Source organism: Lissotriton helveticus, chromosome 3_1 (genome assembly GCF_964261635.1).
Source record: "Lissotriton helveticus chromosome 3_1, aLisHel1.1, whole genome shotgun sequence".
In the NCBI taxonomy this organism is placed as follows: Eukaryota; Metazoa; Chordata; class Amphibia; order Caudata; family Salamandridae; genus Lissotriton; species Lissotriton helveticus.
The window spans coordinates 485,282,818-485,299,439 of NC_136061.1; positions in this window are offsets into that span (position 1 = coordinate 485,282,818).

The following is a 16,622-nucleotide window of genomic DNA, read 5'->3' on the forward strand; positions in this document are numbered from 1 at the left end:
TAATATTCTGAGCTCAGGGGTCTGTTTTTTACGCATAGTTTTTTTTGGTAGGACCAAGTCCAGTGCGTTAGAGAGCCAGTTTTTCAAATTATTGTCGGCTACCAAAGGGTCCGAGGCAGGGGGCGGGGTAGAGTGTTCTAAGGTGTCAGACAACTTCTCCACAGAGAGTTTTGACCAGATTCTATCGTGAGTGGAGGTAAAAGGCATTTGAACCGATTTAAGGGCGACCTGCCAGGTAAAAATCAGAAGGAAGTGGTCTGTCCAGGGAAGGGGGGACGGAGGGCTGGTTTGGAGTGACCTCATATTGGATAGTATTGGGTCTAGAAGATGACCTTTTCGGTGTGTGGCTCCTGTATTCAGGAGGTGAATCTCATAGGACGAGAGATCAAGAAGCAAATCAGTGGCTGCTTTGTCGGAGGAATCGTCGAAATGAAGATTCAGGTCACCTATAATGGTGAAGTTGGGGGCAGATGAGGCTAGGACAGTGACCGTCTCTAGAAGGGAACTAGAAAAAATACCTACAGTCCCTGGGGGGCGATATATAAGGAGGCCTGTAAAGGACGAGATGGGGGAGAGTTGGAAGTGGAAATAGCAGTTTTCGGCATCCGGGATTCCGCCGTCCTTCATCCTGCCTGTTAAGTGATTTTTGTACAGGATGGCTAGTCCGCCTCCTTTACCAGAGGGTCTGGGCTGTGAGTGGATGAGGTATCCTGGGGGAAGGGCCCGGATAATATCAGCGTCAGAGTCAGTGGAAAGCCATGCTTCTGTAAGAAACAGGATGTCCAGGTTGTAATCTTGAAGCAGGAGATTAATCTCGAGAGAATGTTTCGGGAGGGACCTACAATTCAGTGAGGCCAGACGTAAGTCAGCGGTGGCTGGGTGATGGTACCGCGATAGAGGAGAGTCTGTACTACAAAGATTGCGGTGCGTAAGCGTATATTCATACTTAGGCATCTGGTGACAGTGTGTAATCTTGCGTGGTCTCAAGGAAAGGAGCTTACTTCGGGAGTAGCAGATGGGGCTAACGGGAAAAGAGGGCATAGATTCTCGCCCTGAGCCCGGCAGTGCCCGGACGGGCCCAGACGGGCTTGCCTCTGGCGCGCCCGCTGCGCGGACGGGAAGTGTGGTCCATTTTGTAGTCCTCTGGCCCCAACTCGGCCGAAGCAACTAGCGCGCTGTCCTCACCCCTCACCCAAGATGGCGGCCGCTGATTGTGCCTGGGGAGGAGGTGAGTGTGATCCTGCTGGGCCCGTAAATCGGCCCGGGAAGGACGTCAGGAATCCTAAACAGGGATGGTTCAGATACTGAGGGGGAGAGAACGTGAGGAAATTTACAAGCGGCGATTTTAAAAGTTGCACAGTGAATACAGTTAAAAAGCAACAATTTTAAAATATGTATATTAAATACAATTTAAGGCTCTATCTCCCGGCTTCCGCCTCAGGAGAGTAATCTATCAATCTTGCTGGAGGAGAAGATTGGGTCGAGCGTGTGACCGGCGTGGTGGGTAGGGGTGTTTACCAGTTGTTTGAGTCCGAGATTGGCGAGGTTGTTCAGAAGGGAGGTGGTGGTGCTGTCGTTGTTCTTTTCCAGGTGGAAGTTGAGGTCCCCTAGTAGAATGTAGTCCTCGGAGGGGAGGGCGTGTGGGCTGATGAAATCGGTGATGTCTTCGCTGAATTGTGTGCGGGGTCCTGGTGGTCTGTAGATGAGGGTGCCTCTGAGTGTGGTATTAGGGTCGGTGTGAATCTGGAAGTGAAGGTGTTCGGCTGCTGTGAGGTTGTCGTCGGAGCTGGTTGTGATGCGGATGGTGCTCTTATGGACGATGGCTATGCCTCCTCCTGTTTGGTTGATGCGGTCTTTTCGAATGATCTTGTAGCCGTCCGGGATGGCTATGGCGATGTCGGGCGCTGATGAGGCGTTCATCCAAGTTTCTGTAAGAAAGGCGATGTCCGGCGTATTGGTGTCTAGTAGGTTCCAAAGTTAGACACACGGGACGATCCTTAACTTTCAGTGGGAGGGAGGAGCAGCTGGGAGGCGGGAGCGGGGTGGAGAGATGGCTAGGAGGCACCACAACAAGATGGCAGCAGAAACAAAAGCGAAACTGGACTAGATTGGGGCACAGTCTCTAATATCGCTATGCTATGGCCAGTGGCACCGGCACAATCAGGCACATAAAATTTAAATAAGCAAAGCAAGCAATGCAAATAGTTAAAAGCAGCAGTGAATAGTATAGCGCTACAATGCAGGGGTTCATCTGTGGGTCAAAATGGCTATTGAGTGCGCTTTAGCTGCGCCATAGTCATCATCCTCCGCTGTGTTTGGCAGGGACTCGAAGAGGTCATAGAGATCATCTCCCCAAAATTCATCAGCAGCGATTGTTTTACAGTTCGATGAGCTTCCCTCATGCCGGAGAAGTAGTGGTTTAGCCGTCTGAGTCACGGCCTCCACCAAGTCACTGCCATTGCAGGGTCTGCAAGTTGGTTGAAGGGGGGGTAGAGGGATGACGGAGGCATGCGAGTACTGCACGGGTGGTGCCTGTGCTTGTGGAGGTGGTGGATCACCCATTGTCATGGTAGTCAGGAGCGTAGATTCTTTTGAGATGCACCCTTTGAGGTTCAGCCGAGTTCACAGCTGTGGCTCCTTGCTGATAGTGACACTCCACTGCCGTGATAGCAGGGCACTGTGGATACACTGGGACAGTGTCTCTTTGATAAGTGTCCTTGCGCCACTGTGAAAATCTGCACTGCTGGGGTGAAGCTGCTGCCTCCCTACTTGCACAGTTCGGCACCTATGAGACCACTCCCCGCGGGCAACAGATGAGCACTCAACTGGTGAGCAGGGAGTCAAATTGGGGGGTGGGGGTGCTAGGCGTGTGCAGCAGGGTGGTCTTGGGGCTGTCATCTAGACGAGGTTCTCTCACCTGGCGCTTCAGGCGAGGTAGACATGAGCCATCCTGCCGCATGTAGGAGCGCCTGCTGGCACTGGGGCATGCCGACAGGTCTGGGACTACTAAGCGGCTTCGGGCGGAGGCCACACCCCAAGGCAGTGTGCACACGGTGTGCTCTGCGAATGGAGCTGGCCGCGGTGACAAGCTGGAACGAACTCTTAGGAGTAGCTGGCGCACTCACGGCCAGGTGCTAATGTACGGCAAGCACGAGGTGGAGGCCACTCAAATCCCTGCGTTGGATGGAGCGCCTCAGCAGAAAGAGGAGGTTGGGCTGTTGGGGCCATGGGAATCTTGGACTGCGGCAGCGGTGGCATGAGCGGTCGTCATTTGCCACTGCAGAGGAAGTGAGGACAGTTACAGGTGAAGGCAAGGGTTTGTTTCCTTCTCATCGCTAGTGTGGCGAGCAGAGTCAGACGTGGATGTGAGGCACTGACTCGCTCAGTGAAAGGAACACAGGCACACGTATTGTACACTTCAGTCTGCGGTCACAAGCGATCCCAGACCATTTTAATTATCCCTTTGTGGCTGAACCCAGCCACGAGGGTGAAGTGAATACATTGAGGAGGGAGAGGCCGGATGGCTCTCTGCAGGGCACCCACTCTGGAGCCACAACCACCAACTTGGTGCCTTTGTGATGCAAACAGCAGCCCACAGCAATCAGGGGTCCTGGTCACCAACAAACACCAGCGATACCCCAGCATGCACTTCCACACCTCTCACGGCTCATCCCCTACTCCTCTTGCTGCATTTTGCTATGTCTCACTACGTGTGTGCTCCATCCTTGCAGAGTCTCCCTCTCCAAAGTTTTACCCTTTTCTGTCCATCAGTAGTTATCCAGGGCTGATTAACAGAAGCATTTATGAGTAAAGGAAGTAGTATTACAGGAGTACTCTTTACGTACAATTACTTGACTGTTACTGTGCCCTAGAACACCCAACTCCCTTTTAGTAAAGTATCAAAGAGGGCACAGCCCCTTTTATAATTGTATTTGATATTCTCGCTTTATTCCCATTTTAGATGGTTTGGAGTCAATTTACAAAGGCATGTACGAGTATGTTAAAGAGTACTAGAGGAGGACCATTAGCTTATAGGCCCATATTAGCAGGGATTTTAAAAAAAAGCATGTGTCTAGAACGTGCAAGTACAGGGATTGCCGTGTAAACTTTCAATTAACATACACATTTCTATGAATTGCAAAATAATTGAAAATAATAGAAAAATAATTTTAATGAACCGAACAATACTAATGTTACTACTACCCTATGTTTACAAACAGCAATGTCCCTCGCAAGTTTAATACCCAAACCAACGGCATCCAGTGGTTTACACTAACTAAATGTGTGGTGTCGCTAAAAAGTATAGATGTTGATCATGGATTTGGCATGGAATTAACAGACACAAGAGGTGCCTTTTTTATCAAGCTCATGAAAATGTGTAGATATTGTTTTGTTTGGCTAGACAGCCAAGAGTATTGTACCTAAATTGCTGCATGTCTATTGAGTCCAAAAGAGCAAGCTCATCTTCAGGTCTTGGAAAGGTTTGGCTATCTAAGGTGTTTTTAGATGTGCTCAGATTTGCTAGAGAGTCTAGCACATATATACCTACCTTTCCTGATTGGCCCAGAAGAACAAGAGAGTCACATGGCTCAAGAAACGTCTGGACATATGCGATTTTTTTAGCTGAACAAAAGTGTCTGATGCAGGCAGTTGGGCAATGATTGGTGGTGGCTTCTTAAGGGAGAAGACAACATTAGGAAGAAAGAGTACATATAACTCCAACAAAGGAGCAAGAATTCTTAGTGAATTTATGTACATACTACTGATAAATGCATGCCCTATAACAGTAGGTTTCGCTGATCAGACAGTAGGTGTGGGAGCTTTGAGCATGAGCTGCAGCCTGACCCAATTGAAGGGGATAGTGGTGAGGCAAAGGAACCTAGCCTAGTTCTTGCCAGGTGGACCACAACACATTAAGTAGACAAAAACAGTCACTGGCAGCTTTGACCAGTTAGTCAGCCCTATTTACCGGTCCATCATATCTTGTGTACTGTGTGTATGAATGTGGTATTTTAATAGTGCAAACCTAGACAAAATGCAGCAGAGAGGTGTATAGAGTCAAATACAAGCATACTGTCAACGAGTGTTAAGAAAGGTTCTGGGAGCAGAACTATACTCAATGATCAGGATTTATAAAGCACGGCAAATCACCCGTTAGGGTCTCAAGGTGCTGGAGTTGCTAGCTGCTTCGCAGAGAAAGCCGTGAAAAACAAGGCAAAAGCAGGATGAAGCACTCAGAAAAGCAGGGGAGAAGAAGGAGAAAACAGAAAATGAGGCAAAAGCCGGAGAAAGCACTCAAAAAATAGGGGAGGAAGCAGGTTGGTGTAGCAGCATGGGAGAGTTAGTCCTGGGCCTACATTATGGTGTAGTGTTCTTTAAAAAGGTGCCTCTTCAACTCTTAAATTGGAGGAGCTTTGGGATACAGGGATGTTGTTCCAGATCCTGGATCTGGGCAGATGTGACCTAAAGATCAGGGTTGCCAACTTTGTAACTGGGGAACCAGGTTCGAGTTTTGCCATTGGCTCAACATCCTGTGAATCTGGGCAAATCACTCAATCTCTTTGCCTAAAAATAAATAAATTAATCTGACCTTATGTAATCTAAATTAGTGCTCATGTAAAGTGCTCCAGAGCCCTTGGGCCTAGTTTATGCTACATATAAATGCAAAAAAAGAAAACAATTAAATTCTGGATGCGTAGATGAAAATGGCATGCTGCCTCTGTTTCATCTTTTTTTACGCTTCTTAGTTTCCACTCTGATGGTGTATTTGGCTGCAGATGTAAGCTTCTTAGCAAGATAAGTTCTCAGCAAGATAAGCGGAGAACTGATTGTTGTGGCTTTTGTAACTTATGCAGCTGTTTATAAAGATGGCACCTGGCTGGGAGCCACTGGAGTTCCATCAGGTTGGAAATGATGTGCCCATTTTTCTTCAGACTCTGGATGTGATTTGATGTGTTGTGTAAAGTAGGACGCCCTTAAGGAGGCCAAAAAGTATTCTGGGAGCCCAGTAAGCAGGATGTCTGACACTGCTTTTATGGAAGAAATAGCTTCATGTTCTTTGTTAAAGAGAGCTGGTACAATGCTGCCTTTGTGTATTTGACAATATGTTGTTTCTTGAGGGTGAGTTTGGTGTCTAGGATAAAATAGGTGGCTGGCATTCGGTTAAGTAGGAGTTCAAAGCCATCGGGCTTCATGTCATTGAGCCAGGTTTGTGCAATTTCTTGCTTGTTCTTCGTGGCAAACAACAGGAACTCTGTCTTGGCTGGGTTGAGCTTCAAGAAGGCACTGGACATCCAGGATTGGATGAGGCGCAGGCAGTGTTTGAGGCTTGGTATGTCTGGATCTTATTCTGGAATGTACTGATTTTGCTTTCAGGTTTGAAATGTAGAGAGACAGTTTTCTATTTATAGAAGTGGCTGCCTCCAATCCGTCAGCTATAGATGGCTCTAGATGGAAAGTAGTGTTACTAATGAAGCATACTCAAGTACATAATTCCCAAGAGCTCAAGTAGGATTTCTCTTTACAGTAGTTTTAAATACCATTAGAAAGTGGCTAAAAAGCCAGTGTGCTGTTTATTCTAATCCAACACTTATAACTCCTCCTCTGTCACACTGATTTAATTGTCATATATCCTTTTGCTCATTAGGCAAGAACTAAGGGGCATATTTAGGGCAGGGGTGCATTGTATTTATCCAATATGATGCATTCTTGTCCTTTAACTTTGCGCTGGCATTGTTTTGGCAGCCTAGCGCTAATGCAGGCAGCCTCGCACTATAGTGCAAAGGTGCCTCTGTTGCATCCTTGAATATTTTTGCACAGTAAGGGGTACGTTCCTGCACAAAAACAATCCTGGAGGTTTTTTCCTCTTTCTTTGTATGCTGCAGAATACAGCACACATAGAAAGAGGAAAAAACAAGGATAAATAAGGATATTTCTCCTTGCTACTCCACACCTGGGAAGGCATACGCTTTTGGTGCATTCCCAGATTTACAAATCTGGGAATGCATCATAAAAACATGAGAGTTGAGTGGAAACACACACCGCATGCCCTAGTGCAGAGTCAGTACATAAGGAAGGGTGGGGTCCCAGTTCACAGTCTATATGACAAAAAGCATACGATTCAAAATAATCACATTGGGGGCATGGCCAAGATGGTGGCCTGAGTAGTCGCAACCGGTGGAGGCTCCTCGTCCCAAACCCCCACGGCCTTAGTTATAACGCACTTTCTCACCCCCACCAGTGACCATAAGCCGTGGGAAGCGCTCGAGCTAAGACCCCGACAGGGATCGTAGAAGCCGGTGACAAAGGAACGGCTCTGCGGACGACGATAGCCGCCGTCCCCGTTCGGAGAAAAGGAGAGCGGGGCCGGCCCGCGAGGCGGGGAAGGCTGGCAGAGACCCGCATCGCTGCTTGCCGGATGCCGGGCTGAGGCGCTGTGGCCCTGGCTGGTCGGAAGAATTGAGAGACACAGAGGGCTGGAGACCGACGGCGGCCGGCCCGGGGGACCGGCGGAGCGGAAAGCGGCGCCTGGCAGCGGGACGCACTGCCCGGGGCCCGGACGAGGACGGACGCTGCAGCCTGCTGCCGCTCCCGGTGAAAGAGGTGAGGAGCGAGCCGCCGGAGCGCGTGAGGGGGGCAACTCGGGGGGCGGCTAATCGAGCCCCCAGCGCAGATTGGGCCCATCCGGCCGGAGCAGAGTATAGCAGGGCCTTGTTGTTGGGGGCCGGACCACGAGACCACGACAGGCCGAAGGGGATAGCGAAGGCCTAGGCGGCCGAACAAGCACTACCGGAGAGCAGGTGCAGAAGACGCTTAGCAGCGCCACGGAAGTAAGGCCCAAGTGCAACGCGGGCAGGTACGGGGGGCACCTATCAAGCCCCCGGCGGCAGGCAACAAGACAGCGTAGCCCACGCAGTGTGGAGTGCGGCCGGAGGGAGCAAGGTAGGCCGCGGTCTCGCCGCAGACCGACGAAGAGAATACAGGCCTAAGCGGCCTAGCAGGCACTGCCAAAGGGCGGGAACGGAGGAAGAATAGCGGTGCCAGAGCAAACAGGCCCGAGCACAAGGGGGTCAGCTTCGGAGCGCACATATCGAGCCCCCGGCGGCAGGCACTAGGACATCGTGGCCCGAGTGGAGTAGAGTAAAACCCGAAGGTGCACGCAAAGACACAGGGCGGTGCCGAGGAAGGGGGGCCCGAAATATTACGCATGAGAGGGGGCCGCACGGACGGCCAGGGTCGCAGGCCGGTCCGGGGGCATCCCTCACCAAGACCCCCAAAACAACAGGGAGTGCCCCCGGTGAAGCCAGAGCTAACGGGTCAACGTGACGGGGACACTGCAGGGGAGCGGCATTCAGACCCTCGGTGAAAAAACATCCAGACACACGGTCGTACCAGCAGGAATACACAGAAAGACGGCTGATCCAGAACCGCGAATCCAGCACACCGCCGCCATATATACCCCTTTTTCCTCGGGCCTGCCACTATTCCAAGGACCTACCTAAGGACTTAGCTGACAACGGAGTAACTACAAAACTGAAGAACACCAAGCATGTCCTCCACGAATCGCAGGGGAGGGCGCACCATCCCCGAAATGCTGACCAAGGGGACGCCCAAAGGGGAGAAAAGCCCCGACAAATCGATGCCACTGAGCCAACCGAAGGACAGGGATGGAGATGAGGGAGAGGCGCCTGCGACGAAATCGTTCATGGAGACCCTATTCGCATCTCTTAGGGAAGACATTCAGACCCTCAGGCAAGATATGGCGGGTAGCTATAAAGAACTGCGACGAGACATAGACGACATTGGGGAACGTGTGGCGGCAGTCGAAAACACGGAACAGACCAGGAGTGAGGAGGTGGAACTCCTGCACTAAGAAATCATCAGGCTCCACGAACAGCAATCGGATATACAGGCACACGCAGAGGACCTGGAGAACCGCTCCAGACGTAACAACATACGGGTCCGAAACGTGCCGTCCAAAGCGGAGGGGGGGACATTACGGCATACTTGCAAGATCTGTTCCGTGAGATACTAGGAGAGGGCGAACACTTTGAAATCCGAATCGACAGGGCCCACAGGGTGGGCCTGGCACGCCGGACGCCTGCCCCTCCACCAGACATTTTGGCCTTTCTGCCTGATTATCCCCTCAAGGAGCGAATCCTGAAGGCGGCTCGTCAAAAACGACCCGTTAGCTTTCGTGATCATGCGCCTGATCTATTCCAGGACTTATCCACGATCACCCTACAGAAGAGATGGGCATTCAAAGTGGCAACCACCTTCCTAAGAGATAATGGGATGCCGTACTCCTGGGGACACCCCTTCAGATTGATTTTCAAATGGAAAGGGGCCCTCCACCAGCTCAGATCCCTGAGGGACACATGCACGGTTCTAGGCATCCCCCACGAAGGGGACGCTCCGGACGACGACTCAGGACAACCGCCCTCCCACTCAAAATCTTCGCAACCGACGAGCGACGGATGGCAGCAGGTGAGACGCAGACGCTCACCCAAGAAAGGGTTCAAACCGGAACCCGAGACCGTGGCGCATGAACATGCAGCAGCAATACAGGAGGTCTCCAAAGACACGAATGCTGGTTCATGAGAAAACATGAGCGGGGGTGCTCGCTCGCTTAGCCGCAGCATTGCCGGGGGGCGGGACGGGGGGCTTCGGGCTCGCCATGGACACGCTTTCCCATTACCAGACACTATACCACAGGCCTGGACTGTCGTTGGAGAGGCCTGGGACAATGTTCACCAGTTGGGGTTTCAAAGTTGGGGCTCGGGAGAGGGGGGGGGTGGATGGGGAACAGGGAACTCGGTGTGTTCGGTTTGATCAGGCGGTAAGCAAGAAGGCAAGGGGCGGCGCTAGGCCAATGCTTAAGCGGGCAGGGCATACACTTCTCTATGGCTGACAAGCCCATCCAGATTCTTACCCTTAACGTAAAGGGGCTGAATAACCCAGTTAAGAGGAGGGCAGTCATCTCCTTCTTGGAACATTTAGGGGCGGATATATGTCTTCTCCAGGAGACACATTTACTGGCTAAGGACTGGCACCACATGAAATCCAGGGCATTCCCACATCAATACTACTCCTCTACCACTGAGAAAAAAGCAGGGGTGGCCCTCTTGGTAGCGAGACATCTGGGGGCGAGTAGGCGACAAAGTGGCAGAAATCAAAGGCAGACTCCTGGCCCACTCTTTACTGATCGGTAATATGACACTCACAGTGGGGTCGGTCTACGCACCCAATTCCAAGCAGGAAGCCTTTCTTAAGGGGGCGCTCTCAGATGTACTGGCCGGGGACGCAAGACACATCCTGATAGGGGGAGACATGAACCTAGTCATGGACAATACGGTAGATAGATGGGGCGGAGATTTGGTGACTCTGGGGCCCTTTCCACGGCGGGGAAGCAATGGCTGACCGACAGGGGGTTGGTGGACGAATGGCGAGAGAAACATCACACAGCACCAGGATACACTTTCTATTCCCATGTGCACCACACGTACGCCAGAATAGACCACTTTCTCGGTTCCACAGAACTGACCCCCATGGTACGGGATGTAGAAGTCCCCCGGCAGCAATGTCAGACCACGACGCGGTAGTCCTTCAATTGACAGTCCCACATGCACAACATCACAGGGGCAGATGGCGTCTTAGAGAAAACCTACTTACCCGCAAGGAGGTTACCCAGCAACTATCCAGAGTATTTCTGACTACTTAAGTCGAAATGACACAGGGGAGGTAGCCCAATCGACGGTTTGGGGGCGCTGAAGGCGGTTCTTCGGGGAGAGATAATGGCGATCGCAGCGGCGGACAACAAAGAACGGAAAGAAAGACGTCGGGAACTAGCGGAACAGGTGTTAGAACTGGAGAGGGTTCACTGCCGGACGGGAGCCCCGAGAATTTGGCGCAAACTGAAGGCGGCCAGGGCGCAGCTCGCGAGCCTGGATTTGGACCGGGCGGAATACGCGGCACTCCGCCTCTGCCACACGTACTATGTAGGGGGGGACAAGACTGGCCGCCTGCTGGCCAGCAAGCTAAAAGCAAAGGCTGTCCGCTCCAAAATTCCCGTCATTCGCGCGGAGGGTGGGGACGATGTTCGGGAGGACGACCGTATCGCGGAAACATTTAGAGCCTTTTATGCCAAGCTTTACGCGGCAGACCTAGATCTGAATCACGAGGCTGGGACCTCATACCTGGAGACTGTAGACGTCACGGCTATAAACGAAGTGAGCGCATAGGCACTGGAGGCCCCGATACGCCTGGTAGAGGTAATTTCGTCGATCGCAAGACTTAAACTACTGAAAGCGCCAGGGCCGGACAAATTCTCCGCTGGCTTCTATAAAACATTCTGCCCTCTCCTAGCGCCGGTACTAACGAAACTATTTAATTCCTTCCAAGGCCCGGGTTCGATACCACAGGAGATGCTGGAGGCAGACGTTATCGTCCTACCGAAACCGGGTAAGGACCCGACTCCATGTGCGGCGTATAGGCCGATATCACTCCTTAACTTGGACCTGAAGTTATTCACCGGGATCTTGGCTGCGCGACTAGGCCCCTGTTTGCCGGGAGTTATAGAACCAGACCAGGCGGGCTTTGTGCCCACCAGGCAGAGTGCGGACAATACTAAACGTCTAATGCACGTAATTGATAAAGCACACTTCAATGCCTCAGACGCGGCCCTGCTATCGGTCGACACCGAGAAAGCGTTCGACAAGGTTGACTGGCAATATATGGATAGTACCCTGGCGAGATTTGGCTTGGGGGACAGGTTCCGAGCCTGGGTGGCCAGCTGCTATGCGTCTCCCCGGGCTACGATCAAAGTCAACGGGACAAGCTCCAAGCCGTTCGAAATTCGGCGTGGCACGCGGCAGGGCTGCCCGCTCTCGCCGCTGCTGTTTGCCCTCTATATAGAACCCTTTGCCCAATACATCCGAAACAACAGAGACATCACGGGCATCAAATTTAGAGGGGAGGAGCAGACCATCAGTCTCTATGCGGACGACATTCTAGTCGCTGTGGACAACCCCAGGGTGTCCATACCCGCATTCCTGACAAAGATGGAGCGGTTCGGGGCGATCTCTGGATTCAAGATGAACGTGGGAAAGTCTGTTGTTCTTCCCTTGGGCAGCAACACCTGTCAAGCCAACAGGGGAAAGCTCCACATAAGGGGGCTGGCCGTGCAAACTACATTGCCATACCTAGGTATTGAACTAACACCCTCAACAGCCCAGACGGTTGAACTCAACTACTCCAAACTCCTGACATGCTTACAAGGGGATATATCAAGATGGCGACAGCAGCCGCTCTCGTGGTTGGGCCGAGTGGCTGCTGTCAAGATGTCCATGTTGCCGAAAGTGTTATACCTTTTCCAGACCATCCCAGTCACCCCTCCCATGGGCATGCTTAAGAAATTGCAGGACACCATGCTACAGTACGTCTGGGCCAATAAACGCCCACGGCTTTGGTGTGACCTGGTCACCAAAATGACGGCGGAGGGCGGGCTGGGGGTACCTGACCTGAAGCGCTATTTTCAGGCAGCACAGATGTGATATCTCCTGGAATGGTCCCGGCCTCTCTCCGAAAAGCGTTGGCTTTTTCAAGATAGAGCAATGGCAGGTGCGCCGCTATGGAGAGTACCCTTTCTGGCACGGTCGGACAGACCAGCCTGCCTCAGGAAGTCGCCCATCACCAGGACGCTTCTCCAAGTATGGGACGCGGTAGCGGTCCCAAGAGGTCTGATGTCCTTCCCATCACCAATGACGCCCCTGCTGGATAACCCGGCGTTTCCCCCTGGGGTACCCCCTGGCTCCTTTCCCCAATGGCGGCAGATCGAGTGCTGCTCCACGGGACACTTATTCGACCTGCAGGGCTTCATGACGTTGGACACGATAAAAGATGCATATGGAATTGACAAACCACATCACTTTCAATATTTTCAGTTGAGGCACTGGCTCACACACAAAGATGTTGAACCCCTCGTCGGCCGCCCCCTCACGCCATATGAGAAATGGCTCCTCACTAAATCCAAAGACTCAAAGGCCATTACAGAATTATACAAACTGCTGACCCCCGCACCTCCCACGACAAGATCGGCGGGTCAGAAACGATGGGAGAAAGAACTAGGACGCATGCTTTCCGACAAGGAATGGCCAGACATCTATTACCGAGCACACCACACTGTCAGAAACACAGCCAGCAAAGAATCAGCGGTGAAAGTGGCCTACTGCTGGCACCTGACACCGGAACGTCTACATCACGGCAACGCTCGGAGAGACCCCACATGTTGGAGGGGGTGCGGACACACAGGGACCATGATACACATACTGTGGGAATGCATGGAGGTGCAAGAATACTGGGAGGGGGTACTCAAGGACATTGACACATACTTTGAGACGGAGCTCCCCCGTTTCCCAGCATATACGATCCTCGGTCTCCTCAATAGCATCATGTTCCCACTCAAATCCATTAGAGGGAAACAGATGGGACTAGCGTTAGGAGCTGCAACACAACACATCCTCTCCCTATGGGGCACGTCGAGGAAACCCACACACACAGGGTGGTTACATCGCCTGTGGTACATAATGGGGATGGAGAGGATTCAAGCTTCACTCACACAAACTTCCGATACATTCAAGGGCATATGGCAGCCAATACTCTCTCTGCTCACCCAAGAATTTAATGAGCTCACATGCCCTAAATACCTAAGGGTCCTCAGACTTTCAGATGAATTCCACAATAGGACAACGGAGGAGTAACACAAAGCCTAAAACGGGTCCCATTAGGAACCTGGCCTAATGGCCAAGGACGAACACACCGAGGGGAGGGGGGTGGGCGGAGGATGGGACCAGGGGAGGAGAAGCAATTGGGGTTAGGGAGGGTCATGGGAGGGGCATGGGTATGAGAGATCTAGCTAGCACTGTTTGTTCAGGTTCCCACCCTACGAGCTTACATGGACACAGGATATTCGTTCCCAATGCTCAGAAGTCTGGGGTATATGCGACACACCAGACGGGAAATCAAGTGCAAAGTGATGTTGGTCCAAATACTGTATTGTACTGCTTGGCTGAAATCAATAAAAACAAATTTGATCAAAAAATAATCACATCAATAATAAACACAGGGGTAATGATAAAGTCAAACACACTGTTATTTAATCACAATGTGTAGCAAGCAAAAAAGCGTATATCTTCAACATACTTATATATCATAACATTAGTGCCCCAAGTAATGAAAAAATGTATAGAAGTGCAAGTGAAGAAACACGTAGTGAGAGGCTGTCCAGAGTAAAAAAGGACTAGTCTTTTTCTTCACAATTATACATTGGCTGTAGGTGGTAGCACAGGGCCAACAGTTGGTACACTATGAATGGCCACGTTCATTTCAAATAAAACCATGCTGGTTGCTCATCAGCATGTTTCAGCTCTGTTTAAGATGGCGTCAGCTGGTAAGTGGGAGAAAAGAAACTCGACGTTTCGAGCCCAGAGAAATTGCTAAGTAAAGATGTAACCTTAAGGCGGGTTCTTCATCAGGACGGTGGTGCAAAGGGAAGGGGCTTCAGTTGTCCTAAAAATTAAAAAACATGTGTAAAAATATAGACGGATAGAAATGTATTTAAAAAGTAAAAATATCAGTAGGCAATTACCATGTGGAAAAACATCCGGCTCCAATTGGCGGGCAATAGCGATCTGTAATACATACAGAAACAGCATGTATATTTAACATGTGCACAGGAGAGTTAAATCATGATTGTAAATGGAAGTAGATCAATATATGTGGATACTCACGATTTAAAAGTGTCAATACCAGGCAGACGATATATAATTCAAAGCCGGTTTATTTAAATGCTGCAGTTTTCATCAGATGTAGCTGTCTGTAAAAAATGAAAACACGGAGGGAACACCATTACAGATGCAGTTACATTGTGATTAAGTTCATGAAAAAACGAGGGAACCGTAACTCGCCACTCACATTACGGAACAATGGGAGATCATAGCTGTAGTGTAAAATAACACTCACAGGGGTCTGTCTGCGCCACACGAGTCAGCAAACGAGTGAGAAGCCGGCCGTGACAGTTAACGAAAGGAGACGTAGCATATGGCGCATGCATATAGACTAACGCGTGATGCGTATGCTAATGGTAGGAAGACTTTAAAGCACGAGCCAAAGCAAAGAAGAAAGTCATGAAATAGTGCATACAAATAACTACTTACATACTGTTACCATCAATTAAAAGCAACAATAGATATTACCAGTCTAGCATATGGACCTCGCCCACATAATCCAGACCACACAAATCATTGTAGCAGAAAAGGCCACTTTATTCAAGACAGATACATTTCCCATCAAATAATCCATTTTGTTATAACAATGCAATGTGGCAAATAAAACCGAAACCATTTGTCATCTTAAATTTGCAATATATAACATTGCACCAACACCATCAATATAATTTTCTTGTGTCACAATACTGAATTAAACTTCCCCAACCTTTTTTCCTTAAATTCTTCCCCTCAATTTGTTCTCACTAAACTCCCACTCCCCCCCCCCCCCCATGAAGGACTGGACAAGCCCGCTCTAGACTTATCCTCCCCCGAATTACGCCCCTAACCTCTGCTAGGGATTATCATGTCTTGAAGTGGCAAACTAAACATTCATATAACATTCCTCTTTTTTTTTTTGGGTGGGTGGGATCTAACTAAAAGGCGTCCTTCCACCTCTGCCTCGCTCACTCTCCTACAACTGCCTGCCTACGCCCTTTGAACTCTGAAGCACGCGCCCCCCTGCCTGACGCTCCCTCCGCTAATCCCCGTATGGCCCGTTCACATGCACGAATATCCCCAGGGGAAGACGGCTCGCGCCGCTCCCCCTGAGGGCCCATCGCCCACATAATCCACACCACACAAATCATTGTAGCAGAAAAGGGCACTTTATTCAAGACAGATAAATTTCCCATCAAATAATCCATTTTATTATAACAATGCAATTTGGCAAATAAAACCAAAACCATTTGTCTTCTTAAATTTGCAATATATAATATCGGGCCAAAACCATCAATATCATTTTCTTGTGTCACAATACTGAATTAAACTTCCCCAACCTTTTTTCCTTAAATTCTTCCCCTCAATTTGTTCTCACTAGACTCCCCCTCCCTCCCATGAAGGTCTGGACAAGCCCGCTCTTGACTTATCCTCCCCCGAGTTACGCCACCCAGGAAAACCAAAGAGTTTTCCTGGACCCCCCCCTCTTGAACTGATGTGATTTGTAACTTCGAATTGCACCATAAATTGACATTTAACTCATAAGCCAACATGTCCCTTATTTCCATTAAGTAATAGGCTTGACCTAGATGCGATAAATGGACTCCATCCTCCCTAAAAAGGTGACCTTCTGTGCTGGTGATATTATCATGAGCAATACATTTAATCCTCCTCACTGAGCAAAATATTCTCATCGCTCTATTTAGCTTCCTTCTGGCTTTTTCCATTGCTGTGTGGCACCTTGCTTTCCTCCAAGAGTGTCTATAAACAAATTCAGTCCAAATCAGGCGAGTACCCGGCCAATTGTTTTTTAAAACCGCCAAGTCCAATTGTATTTTCTTAATGAGTGTTAAACCAGATAGT